This window comes from Corvus cornix, chromosome 3 (genome assembly GCF_000738735.6).
Source record: "Corvus cornix cornix isolate S_Up_H32 chromosome 3, ASM73873v5, whole genome shotgun sequence".
NCBI classification, from domain to species: Eukaryota; Metazoa; Chordata; class Aves; order Passeriformes; family Corvidae; genus Corvus; species Corvus cornix.
This window is the reverse complement of record NC_047056.1, coordinates 65,492,030-65,505,322: the sequence shown is the minus strand read 5'-3', so window position 1 is coordinate 65,505,322 and position 13,293 is coordinate 65,492,030. Positions and strand designations below refer to the sequence as shown.

Below are 13,293 nucleotides of genomic sequence, written 5' to 3'. Positions count from 1 at the left end.
TACTTTCCAAAAATATATGTTTATTTTCGGTGTAGTTCTCCAGGTGAAAAAAAGGTTGTACTTCTATTGATGCAGAACCACAATATTCCTAAATAGATTATCAACTCTATTAATAAGAATATATTATCACACCATCTAAGAAGATTATGTCTGAAGGGTCAAAGAGTAAATTGTTGTGCAATTGGGTTTTTTAGAGTGTATCGTATCTTAAGCAAAACTCCAGCTTTCTAAGAGAAGACATTTGTGTAGAAAGAAGTGCTAATGTTAAGTGCTAAGGAGTTAATGTGAACATAGAGGGCACCAGCACTGCTCTAAAAAGAGGAAGTTCTAGGAAGAATTGTTGAAAACAATTGAGCCTTAATATGCTGAGAAAATTAAATTCTTTGATTTAAATCTTTACTATTTTTAAGGCACAAAATTCTGTGGATTGCAGAAATAAAAGCATAAACCAGCCAGAAAAAGCATAAACCAGAAGGTACAAATGTTCTGATGTGAAACTTTTGTTATTTGACTTTAGCGAAGAAGCAAATGACTGCAGAGCATCCACTGCTGCTCCAGAGGGAGCAGGATTTCTGCAGAGGTGACTGTGAAGGTTATGGTATTGTCAGACTGAAAGCAGCAAAGTGGAAAGCAGGAAAAGGAAAGAATATCATATTGATTCCAGATCATGTTTGGGGATTTTTTTTTTATATATCTTTTTAGCAAAAGACCCGTGATGAAAGTTCACCCGGGGCTGTCCTGTGGGAACATAACATTACATGTGTGACCTTAATTCCATCATCTCTGGGCTTTTGCAGTCAAGCTCCACCGTTCTAGGGTATAGTGTCCAGTCCCCAGACTATTAAAATGTGAATCTGGCTTCCTCTTCCTTTTATCCTTAAAGCCTCTTTTGTTGTTTGCAGGCTGATAGAAGAAAGTCACTTGCAAAGGGATGGAGCAAATTTCTTAATATCAGAAAGAAGGGCAACAGGAGGGCATCCTATCCTGCAGAATTTGCAAACATGCAAAAAATGAAAGTTAGTGATATTTAAAGGGAAAAAATGAGCAGGTTCAAAACAAATTGCTCAGTAGCACATTTTTTTTTTTTATCAACAAGCAACTGTGAGTGGGGATGGGTATAGCAAGGTGTTAAGTTTAGAGATAAGACAGAAATTTAAATTACTAAAGAATAAAAATTTTCTGGCTGAGAGAAGCTGCAGGTCTAATACATCCCATCCCCATCCCCATAAATAAATAAAATGGAAAAAAAACCCCCTAAAAGGCAAGGTTTTTTTCCATAACTAGAGCATAATACTATTTTTTATGTTTTGCACAATGCTGAGTTGGCATCCAAAAAACACTTGCTTGCAAAAAATGAACTTCCAAGACCCATTCATGCTCTCAGGGACCCAGCCTGAAATAAATATGAGTTTTTAAGAAGCACTGAGAATCTTCTTCCAGAAACTCAGGTCTCTTGGGACAGTCAACATTACTGACCATTTTTGAAAAATTTGTGTGGAGCCTTGGCTGTCCTTAACAGAGTACCTTGCTTTACACTGCCCAGAGCAACAGCAAACCTGAAACCACAAGCATCAGAGTGCTTTGGGCAACTTTCCTTCTCCAAGGAGCTCCCAGCTTTGGATCCTGCTGCTACAGGTCCTGTGGTCTAGTACTCAGCCAAGACCACCTATTACGCAGTTGTGGTCAATGGAGTGCTGCAATAGTTAAATATAGGGGAAAAATAAAAGATTGCCCAAGTGTAGCAGATTTCAAAGCTATGGAGAATGTGCTGGGTCTGTAAGGAGTCTTGGGAAATGTCTGACATTCCTGGGTTTAGCACTAGAATTTCTAACATTATAAATCAACACTCATAAAATCAAAGGGCTGCTGTGGGTACAAAGGAAAATGGAGACTGTTGTTCCCTGTATCCCTACTGTAAACAGGGTTAGAAATTCGCAGCTACTTTTCCTACAAAAAAAAGGAAGCTGTGAAAACTGGCCATGTGCTCCCACTTCATACTGGAAAAACCCCTAGTCCAAAGTAGCCTTCAGCTTTCAAAAACATGCTTTTGGAAAATAACCCTACTGGCACTCAGATGCCAACAGAAGATGCCCTTTTTTATTTTTTTTGAAGTCATGTCTTGTCCTCTAGCTGGGCATGCATACTGTGGTCAGAGTACACCAGTTCCCCAGTCCAATTTTGCCTCTGAGTCCCACTGAGTTTTGAGAGAGGCAATTCTGTTGACCGTGCCGTGCCTCAGCTTGGCCATTCAGGGACTTGGTCTTCCTTACTTGACTTAAGGTCATTGTGAAATTTAAAACCTGCCTTCAACTTCTGAACAAAAATTAAAAGAAATGCAAAGAAAACACCTCCAATTCAGGTGCTGAATACAAGTAGGGGCTGGAAGGGTACCATATACTGTCACATAGGTCTCCCCTAATCACCTGCTGCAGGCCATTGCCAGTCAACATATTGAGTGACTTTGAGTTTGACCCAGCAGGGCCATTCTTAGGTTCTTAGTGCAGCAAACCTAGAAATCTCCTTAAGCATGTTAAACATTTGTCTTGAAAGTAGTGCTGACATGCTCTGCACCTCAAGGGCCAAAAAATCATCTCAAGTTGTAGCTTGAAGAATTGGTAACATCCTGAAGGCCTTTTGAGTATTTTATTCAATTAGGACAATCCTATTCTCAGTGACTGAACATTCAGGCAATGCCTTCTTTTCAAAATGTTTGTTGAGAGCACACTGCATTTACAACATGAGCTGAAAGCTCTTCACTCATTTGGTATTCTGGCCATAGAAACTGAAGTTAAAGTTTGCACCTCAAGAGAAGGCTGTCAGCTGGATAACAGCTGGATCATTTGGGATGAGCCAATACAGATTGGGATTCCCAGGTGTGCACACATGTTCTTGAATTGTTGTGGAATTTTCTATATAAAAAGTAATATTGAGTTTGCCTGGTATCTGGGCTCCCCTGTAAAAAAAAATATCCATTTTATCTCTATTTGAAATTATGTTCAGAAATTTACCAGCATCTCTTTTTTTCTTGAACCTCTTGAACTGAGGCAACAGAGGAAGGAAACTTAAAAAAACCCAAATGAATAACAGAGGAAACCTTGAACATTATTTATGAAAGAGCAGGAGATTAATATCCATGTACGTTAGACACTTTATTAGATTGTGTTTCTTATGCTGTGTAATTTTGCCTCTAAGCTCCCTCTCTCTCTTTTCCTTCCATCTGCATTAGGATAAAACTCAGTATAAATGTTTCTAGGACATACAGCTCTGACAGATGTTCAAGTGGTAAATATTTGCAGCCAGGGTAATTTTCAAAACCAGTGTCATTTTGTTGATTTAGGATTTTTCTGTACTTTGTATTTTTGTGCAAACACGTAACTCTGGGAAATAAATTTGTCTTAATCAAAGAAAAAGTAATTAAATGGATTGTAGCTGAAACTGCTGATGTTGCTTCTGAATGTCACAAAAAATGGGATTTCGAGTGTGGCATGATGCTTCTCAAGTAGATTTAGGATATACAAAATGAATTGAAAATTTCTGTGTTTGAAATGATATATGTAATGGAAAGCATGCACACTAATTTACTGCAAAAACCAGCAAAGAAGAAAGGAGAAAAATGTAGGTAAAGCAAACAAAGATAGCAATTGAAAGAGATGAGTAGGCAAAAGAGAAACTGCCTTTGGGGAACAGAGCTCTGAAGTCAGGAAGACAACTTGTACATAGCTGAAAGAAACATGTGTTAGGGGACAGCATCACCACTGCAGTGCACTTCCCAGGGCACTTCCAGGCCAGCAAGCCACAAACAATGCAAAACAGGAGTTTTCTTTTACACTGCAGTTTTTTCACTTTTTTTCTTAAAATTATTTTCCAAAAAAAAAAAAAAAAAGTGGGGAGAAGGAGCAATATATATTTGTGGTCTGTCTAGATGTTTTATTTTTATTGTTCCTGACCCTTCAGACTTCTGACCCAGGGTTAAGCAGGAATGTTTATACCAGCTAAGGTCTGGGTGAAGAAATTTTACCTAAGCCACTGGCTGAAATTCCATGTGGACTTTATTCATCACTGATGGAGAGTATTTCTGTGCACTAGAAATGAAAAGGCAAGGAGCCTTCATTTCCAACTTTTCAGGTTTTAAAAACCTCTCTTCCTTTGGATATATTGGCTTCAGGAAAAGCAAACACTGGTAGATTCATGCTGTGGGGAAAAGAAAATCTGTTTTTCACCTTTTCCTTGCCAAAGTGCTTGAGTTTAGAAGTGATCAAGGCCACACAGGTAGAAAACCTCTGCATTCACAAGGGAAGCAATCCTGCCTCTGCTGTGGGAAAGTAATGGAAATGAATTAAAACTACCTCAAAGGGCTAGAAAAATCTATATTCCTGGCTGCTTTACTGCAGCAAACAGCACATTTCCTGCCTGACCCATCTGAAATGCTGTGTGAAGTGTGGTGAGGAGGGAAGCCTTGGACAGGGATGCCTGGACCCTCAGCAGGCACCACTTTTTAAAAGAAGAGAGGAAACTGTGGTGGGAAGGATAATGCCAGCAGCACTCTTGGCTGAGGCTTTCATCTTGTTTTCTTTGCAGGGAGAGAGGGCAGGGCCTGAGCTACTTTGTAGACTGTGGATGGCACGGGAAAGACAACACAGAGGGGTTAAAGTTCCTCTGGTTTCCATTATGGGAGCCCAGAGTTCTGTAGGAGAGGAAGTTCCTTGGAGGAGCAAGTCCTCCCCAGGCTGCCCTCCACCTGAGACCATCCCACTACCTGTGGGGAATGTGGGAGCCATGATTCCCTCAGGACAGGCCACAGAAGACAATCTCCCTCTTCCCAAGTTTCCAGCCCCTGGCCCCACTGCTTCTGCAGGTCTGTCTTCTACTGGGGCCATCCCACCTCACCCCAAGGCCACAATGCTTTTCTTCCTCTCCCTTTCACCCTCCACTGGCTGCCCTTCCCAGCTCTACTTCCAGACACTTCTAATCAGTTAGCATTCCCTGAGCTCTTGAGAAACATCGTGCCTTTTAGAAGGAAAAAGAAAACTTCTATTTTATTTGGGACACTGCTATTATTTTACTAAAGGAGTCTAATCATAAAATCACAGAATGGTTTGGGTTGGAAGGGAATTTTAAAGGTCATCCAAGTCCAAACCCCCTGTGGTGGCAGAGACACCTCCAACTAGACCAGGTTGCTCAAAGCCTCATCCTTGAACATTTCTGGGGAGGGAGTATCCACAACTTCTCTGGACAACCTGTTCCAGTGCCTCACCATCTTCACATTTCTTCCTATTATCTAATCTAAACCTACCCTCTTTCAGTTTAAAGCCATTGCCTCTTGTCCTATCATTACCTGCTCTTGTATAAAGTCCCTCTCCAGCTCTCTTGTAGCCCCTTTAGGTACTGGAAGGCGCTCTAAGGTCTGCCCAGAGCCTTCTCTTCTCCAGGCTGAACAATCCCAGCTCTCCCAGCCTGTCTTCATAGAAGAGGTGTTGCATGGCCCTCCTCAGGTAATCAATCTTTCTGTGTAGGCGCACATAGGGTAGATGACTGCACCCTCTGCTGGGTACTTTACAGAGAGGGGAAGAGTGCTCTCATCTCTTCCTTCAACCAACATTTTGTCCCGGACTTCACTTATCTGATTGTCCTGAGGGTGCTGGGGATATAAGAACATTTTGTTAATAACATTTCTGGTATGGTTGTGCTCACAGGCCATACCACATGCCAGGGCTGCACACGTACACTTAGCCAACACTAAGAGCCCCAAAGACAAGACTGAATGAAGCAGGACATGAGACCCCTTGTTCTAGCATCTCTAGAAAGGTTACCTTTCTCCTCCAGCACTGACCCACATTCCCCTGCCCAGGTGCTTGCAGCTTGTCCTGTGGGAAGGGAAGCCTTAGAGGAAAGCCTTGGGGGACCAAGAATAATTTGTGCAGATGTTGATCAGCTTAAGTGCTCCTAATTTGGGAGAATGTTGCCAAAAATTGGGAGGAAGGAAAATTCACTCCTTGCATTTTGTTGATTGAAAAGAGAAAATGTGTTTTTCATCTCAGTTCTCAGACAAATTTGATTTCCCCTTTCTTGTAAGGGCTTAGAACTTTCAATAATTTCATGTCAGTAACGTCAAAGTGTAACAGTATTTGTAAAGACCCACGTTCTTTTTCTCTTTTCCTTCCCTTCTTTGAGAGGAAAATTTTGTGGTATTTGCAATGCAGAGATTATTCGTCAGAAAGGGTTAATTCTTCTGCAGGCATCCAGCACTTGTTCAGTAGCGGATTTTTGTATCCATGCAGTCAATGAACTCTTTGCAAAAGCCTACCTTCATTTTAGCCTTCAGACATAACTCCAGGTATTTCTCTTCTATTTCTGCCATAAGACAACTTGATCACACTAAATCAGAATAATGCACACAATATAAATAGAGTGGGCACCTATTCAAAGTTAAATGTGTGATAACCAGGGGGCCCAGTGGCACCCTGATTCCTCCTGGAAGTCATGTGTGTTCATGAAGAGTTCAAGTCATGGCAATAAAAGAGGATTTTCTAGTATCAGATCAAGTGTCAGCACTCTGTATCAGAAGAGCTTTAGTTCCCCCAGGTTGGTGATTGGTATTATTACATAATATTGTAATGGTGGTGTTGAGAGTAAACATTACTGAATTATTCTGAGGGTGATGATAAGCTTAAATTTTATTGCTGTTGACATTCAGGCAGTAAAAGCACTGCTTCTTTTTGTTTCGGTTCCTTTTTTTTCCCAGAATTAGATGAAGGAAACAAAACATTTGAAGATGACTCTGCAGCTGTTACTCAGCTACTGTGACTTCTCCACTGCTCTCCTCTGCATGAAGAATGCTTTCTGAAACTAAGTTACAAATTAGTAGTGGGCCAGAGGAAATACAGATAGACAGACACGTACCATGATAGGACCAGAGATAACAGTCACAAGATGCAGCAAGGGACTTTCCATCCACGTATGGGGGAAATGGGAAAACAGAAGTCGCAATGAGTGGGTCACATGCTGGAAACAGGGCCCAGGCAGGGTGCAGCCTCTGCAACCCTGAAGATTTGCTACACTTCACTAAACAATGTCCCTGGCAACCTTGGAATCCCAATGTAACTTTGAGGCTGACTCTGGTTTGAATAGCAGATTGGATTACATGACATCTACAGTAATCTAAATTTTTCTTGGATTCAGTGGAATTTTGGATACATACTTCTTTTAAAGGCATTAAGTTTCCCTCCTGATCCCACCCATCTCCTGTGAAAGTCAAGTGTTTAAAATTAAAATTTGCCCTTTCCTAAACAGCCTTAATTTAGGGACCTAACCTCTCTCTACCTACAGATGCCCATATTATGTCCAGCTTTCATCCTGTTCTTCTGGGCAATAACCATCTCTTTTTGATGTGCCTTTCTTAAGTTTTGGTGCCTCTGGGCGCTATAGCAATGATAATGCATTTCTCCAGGCATGCCCCAAGGGAGGACTGAGTTTATTGCTGAAGAGCACGAGAAGTTTTCACCATATCTCCTGGTTTTTCTCACTCCCCTCAGACCCTGTGCTCCTTGCACTACTGCAACTGTGTTCCCATGCAATACTACAGCTGTGTCCCTGTGGAGTGCACAGGGGGCAAAGGATCCCCAGACACCCAGTGCCATGCAGCAAAAATGCTCAAATGCCAGAGGATCCCTGGGTGCCGACCCTGTACCTCAGCATGTGCTGGCCCTCATGTGCATGAGGAGGACAGTCCTGCTTCAACATCCCTCTCTGGGACAGAATCAGCAAAAACAATTTTAACAACCAGCTGGCACCAGAGCACACTCAGGATTCCCTGGAGACCACCTCCCCCCCTGCTTCCCTCTGGCTCAGGGTTGATGGTGCAGTGGTCCCTGAGGGAGCACGCTGTGGCAAAGCTTGTGCCAGCATTTCAGCCTGGACTGCTCATCTGTGCAGTGTTTCAGGGCAGGGTTGGAGGGAGGCTGCATTCACTCTGGTTTAGGAGGTATGGTCCAGAAAAAACAAAGGGGAATTCTTACAATTGATAGTGTGGCTTTGAAATCAGCACAAAAAGTCGGGTTGCTGAGTAAGGGAGATCAAGGTAAGAGCATCATGTGAAGTGTTGATTCAGCCTCTCCTGTAACAAAGAGAAACAGCCTGTCAGTGCCAGCCAGGAATGCTTAAATCACCTGTACCTCAGTGAAGCCAAAACGTGGAAAGCATCCAACAGGCTGAAAAACACCATTAAAGATGTTTATGTATGCTCACATTTGGCTTGAGGAAACATGTTAATGCCCATGTTCAAACTGAGAGTAATGTGTGTGCGAGGCCAATTCCACCCAGCCATGACACAATAGTTAATTGACACAGTAATGACGCAATATCAAAATAATCACAAAAGCTTGTAGCCCAAGAGATCTGTTGGGTGGTACCTACCTTGGAACTGTCCCTGTGTTTTCCAAATGTCTTGCAAAAGCTTTGGTTCCCCTTCCAGAACGCGGGAAAAGGAGGTGCAAGGGGGGGTGTTCGCCTTGGGTGGCAGCCTGGGGACATCTGCCCTGCAGTGCTCTGCTGGCCGCTGCCCCAAACCCGCCCAGCTTTCACGGGAACCAGCTCGGAAAAACAAGCTTGTCCCACATTTTCCAGAAGATGGAGCTCAAGAGTCTCCCATGTGAAATAGTAAAAGGTTGTCTGTGTCTGGGGAATATGGGAAGATAAACATTGCTCCTGGGGAGCTACCTGAATAATTATTTTGCAGCAAAAGGCTTGAAATACCTTCTTGTGAGAAAAGGAAGTATGCTCCCTTACCCTGCTCCCCAAAAGTGTGTCTAGAAATGATACAGAAAGTGAATTTTTGTCTTCGGTAAAAGATAAATGAAAAAGTATAGTTTATTTGTGAGAGAAGCAGAATAAGGTGGAAACCAAGAACATACCAACTGCTAAAGTAGGAACTATACATTTTCTGAAGTATTTTTGTGCCCTACACCACCACCTCCCACAACCTTTATTAATATTCTTACTGGTCAGAAACTGCATTCCCTAGGAAAAACACAAGAAAACAAGGAGGAGATTCTTATTTTCTTGCGACTGAGCCCACCACTAAAAGGCGATTTCCAGAATGTCTGAAAACATTTTCCAGTTGCTGCAAGAGGAATGACAGACAAGGCAGATTGAAACACCTCTTCAGGAGAGAACCATGCACGTACAAGAGGTCAGCAGGAATCTGCAGAGATTAACAACTAAAACCATCTGCACTCTGGAAAAAATCAAAGCCATACCATATAGTGTGTGGGAAATCCATGCAGTAACACCAAAATCCCTGGGGGTCCTATTAGTCAGACCACAAGATAGCCATGAGAAAACAGTCCAAATGAAAATTATTAGCAGCTTGCTCTCTTCAGGTCCACCACAGAGCAGTCTAGTATAGCTTTTGAATGAAAAATATGAGGTAATCCTGTGTTAAGCTCTTTGGGCATTGATAACAACTTCCTTCAAACCCAAATGGATTTTTATATCCGGTCTCAGCTGCCCAGTTCCATACTTAAGTATTCACACTCCCAATCTAACTGAGATGATGTTGATGTAAAGTAGTAAATATTGATTTTTATGATACTGTAATGGTAACCATGTACTACTGTATATCATATAATGAGAAATTTCTATTACTTAACTTTTAAATAGATCTGAGTAAAGCTGAGCTAATAAAAGTTGGAGTGAATTCTGCTCCTCTAGAATATCTGAAGTCCAGATACTAAGAAATTCAAAATCTCACAATGTCCATTTTGGAACTGTGAAAAATACTATCTACCTATCTATAAATCCATAATGCCAAATAGGCTGCTGTTACTGCCTGGGGTAAGGAATTCCCAGACTTAATAAGTCCTGTTTCCTTCCCACTGCAAGACTGAGAGGACATAGAAGTCTCTGACAGGTCAGCTCTCAGGGATTTCTTTCCTCCAATTCTTTCCTCCTTTGGGTTTTCCCATTATAAAAGACCAGTGCACCTGCCTGTTTTCCTCCTTGGAGGAAATGTGAGTGCACATTGCCAGGTCATGTCCAGCCTTTCACTCACCAATATCCCCAGGGCTAACCAAGAGCATGACTCAGGCATAGCACAATCCCACTGTATGATGGGCCTCTCTTTTCAGCAATATTACCTCTATAAATTTGATTGGAAATTCCTCCCAGGTGAGCTTTGTGAGAATATCTTCGGACTCTTAATACATATCTTTACACAGAAGGAGCTAATGGAATGCATGAAACAGACATCAGATATTTCAAGGAGGAGTGCAGACACTGTTCTACGGAAAAAAAATATCCAGGAATAGGGCATGGAATTGTGCTCTGGAAGCACTCTTTGCTCAAGGCTGCTTACAAGAAAAGTCCCAAGTACTGGCTGAGACAACCAACCTTTAGATATTCAGTGCTGGTGAGCAGAGGCCCCTCTTTTCTGGTCAAAAGTGTCCTTTTCAATGTTTCAAGTAAAATTTTTATGATGCACATTTATTATTGGACCTTTTATTGGCATCTATTTGATGCAAAGTCAGCTAAAGACAAATCAGTTTATTTACTTTTGTAACAATGTCTCTTACTTGACTTTGCTACTAACTTTTTTATTTCAAAATTAGTGTTGAAATGCAAGATTTTCCACAAACTTCTTAAATTTGCTGCTGGAGGCCAATTACTGTGAGTTTATGCAGAGATCAGTGCAGAAGAAGACTACTCCTGAGATACTGAATAAGCAGTGCACTTTCAGGAACACCGAGTAAAGATGATAAACAAGGCTGAAAGCAAAGAGAAGGCTGAGGATGATTTTGTCTGCTGAAAAGGGAGTGTGGAAGGGGAAAAAGTAAAACAAAAATATAATAAAATGAGATTTAGTGAATTCCTCTTTTTTAACTTAATGATAAAATGTACAGGACATAAATCAATTATCAAAGAAAAAATAAAGTGTCAGACGACACTGAATCAGACACTGACAATTTGGAAAGCAAATTAGGTGAAGAAAACTTTGCCTTTGTCTGGCTAGAAAAAGATTTGTGTCAAATATTTATTATAGCACAGACTCCCGTGCTATATATTTATTATAGCACAGCATCCTGCCCTAGTTGTGTGGAACTGAACCTCCCCCCTCCCCCACTCCGTAAACCTACAGGGATAAATGTATCCTTGAGACTTGGAAACAAAGGTAAAACCAGATTCTGCCAGAGACTTGACCATCACCTAGTGCTAGTGGAGAGGTACAGTTTGAACACACTTTTCCTTGTAATCCACAGGTTTTTGTTGAAGTCCAGCCACTAAAGTGTTAGTTACATGCCAGAAAAACTGGCAGATTAGACCTATGGGGGCAACTGTGTTTAACATAAAACATGATTCACTGTTCTTTGGTAGCTTGTACCTTGCAGGAACTTGCAGCTGACCATGCCTTTCACACAGCTAGGGACAGTCACTCCAGTTCTTTAAACATATTTCTTCAGTTTCATTTTTTTCCTCCTTCTTTTTGCTTTTTTTTTTACAGTAAAATTTATGTGGTTTGGTAATGGCACCCAGATTGATAATCTGTGATACAGATGTACAGATAGATGGACTCTTAACACCAGACATAACAAGCCTTGAGGTGGACACATGCAGTAACTCTGCCTGCACAGTGGAGGCCACAAACTCTTCACTCACATGTTGTGCTTGGGGACATGGGGGTCAGAGGAGCAATATCTTGGACTAACTGCCCCTGAAACTACTTCAGATTTCCTGTTAGTGTGTTCAACATGACAGATAGCTTCTCTCCTTTTCAAAATGATGGCCTATTTTTCTACTGTCACTGCAGAATACATTATCATAAACCGCAGTTTTCAAATTTATTGCTCTGGACCCTGGAATCATTATTTATAAGAATTATAAGGTTGTCTACATGTTTTATTTTCAGCATTAAACATGACTGAAGTTTAGAATGATCTATTTTCCATTCTTACCTTATTTTGTAGGCCAGAAGTGCTGTGTGGGTGTCAAAATACAAAGGGTTTCACAGTTTTCAAAATTACAGCATTTTCCAAACAATTTCCAATGTTAGGGTTTGAAATAAAGTGGAATACCATTTCACATGCATTTATTTTCCTTCTTAAAATATAAAATTAAAATAATAACTGCTTGCAGGGTGAAATAACTGTAGACTAGATCTTTAGTTTGGAAAAGACCTGAATACTACAGCAAACCAATAATTCCATACTGTACAAAAAATGTTTTCAAAACAGTCTTTGAAAGAAGTGTGGCATTTAAGCTTGGCATCTTCATATTCTTGAAGTATCCAAACAGCCTCACCTCTGGCTTTTTTGCAAGGTCAAGCTCTTTTTCTCCCTTTCAGATATGTTTGCCTGTCATTTGGATACATGTTCTCCCCTTGCAGGGAAAGAGATCTCCCACTGAATGACCTCTAGACTAGAGAAAACTTGGTTTCAAATTTGTCTTTGTTTGCTGGCAACTAATACTAAAAGAAAGCCTGGAGGATGAGCCTTGTTCTTTTCTTGGGAGAAAGTGGAGCAGGAAACATCTAACTCCAATATCTAACTTTGTCCCAGTGGTGTTCTTAGAAAAAAAAGGTCTTCTCCTTTAGTTCAGTGTGTGCATTTTGAAGCAATGAGTCAAAGCTGGCTGGGAGGCTTCCTCTGCAGACAAAGTTTCACACCAATGGGATGTGGCATCCTTTGGAAGTGCCTAAATATCCATATGCATGCTGACTAGAGAAGGAGCCTACTAACTACAAGTAGGTAGGTAAGACCTTCTCTGCCCTCAAGGTAAGTGGGGCTTGTCCATAAAGGACCAGCAATAAATGGGGTTTCTCCCCCAAATAATGTTTCTGTGGGTGAATAAATGAAGGAAGTGTTTCAAGATCAGTTCTCTAGAGACAAAATGAGAACAAGTTCAAACCAACTTCATGATCACTGACCGGTACTTTGGTCTTGGTTGCTGATCAATACCACGACCAGGTCAGAGAAAGGCAACATGTCACCAATAATATTGGGTTATTGTTCACTTCACATTCACTCAACACTCCCACAACTCTGTTTTCTGTATGTTTCACCAGAAATCTGGGGCTACAGATACATCCCAGATTTACTCTGGATTTGTGAACCATGCCTCTCTTATGTGTCTACATTTTGACACAGAGGCCATGAGAAGTTTGCATATGGCATTTAACAAATCTGTTCCCTGAGGAACTGTAAAATTTAAAAAAGTGTTCCCAAAACTATGGTTTTATGGATCCTGTACACTGCAACATGTTAATTGTATCTTTATCCTCATTCATATTCCTGTCCTGTCATG

The 13,293-nt window shown here is 41.2% G+C and overlaps 1 long non-coding RNA gene across 1 annotated transcript; it reads right to left on the bottom strand.

Annotated features, from left to right (window-relative positions):
- LOC109144662 lies at positions 1-8,551 on the bottom strand. The gene is made up of 3 exons (XR_005604323.1): positions 8,413-8,551; positions 8,016-8,113; positions 1-984 (listed from the first exon to the last, which is right to left on the bottom strand). It is a non-coding gene; the product is annotated as an uncharacterized LOC109144662 (long non-coding RNA).
- Positions 8,552-13,293: the final 4,742 nt, after the last annotated feature.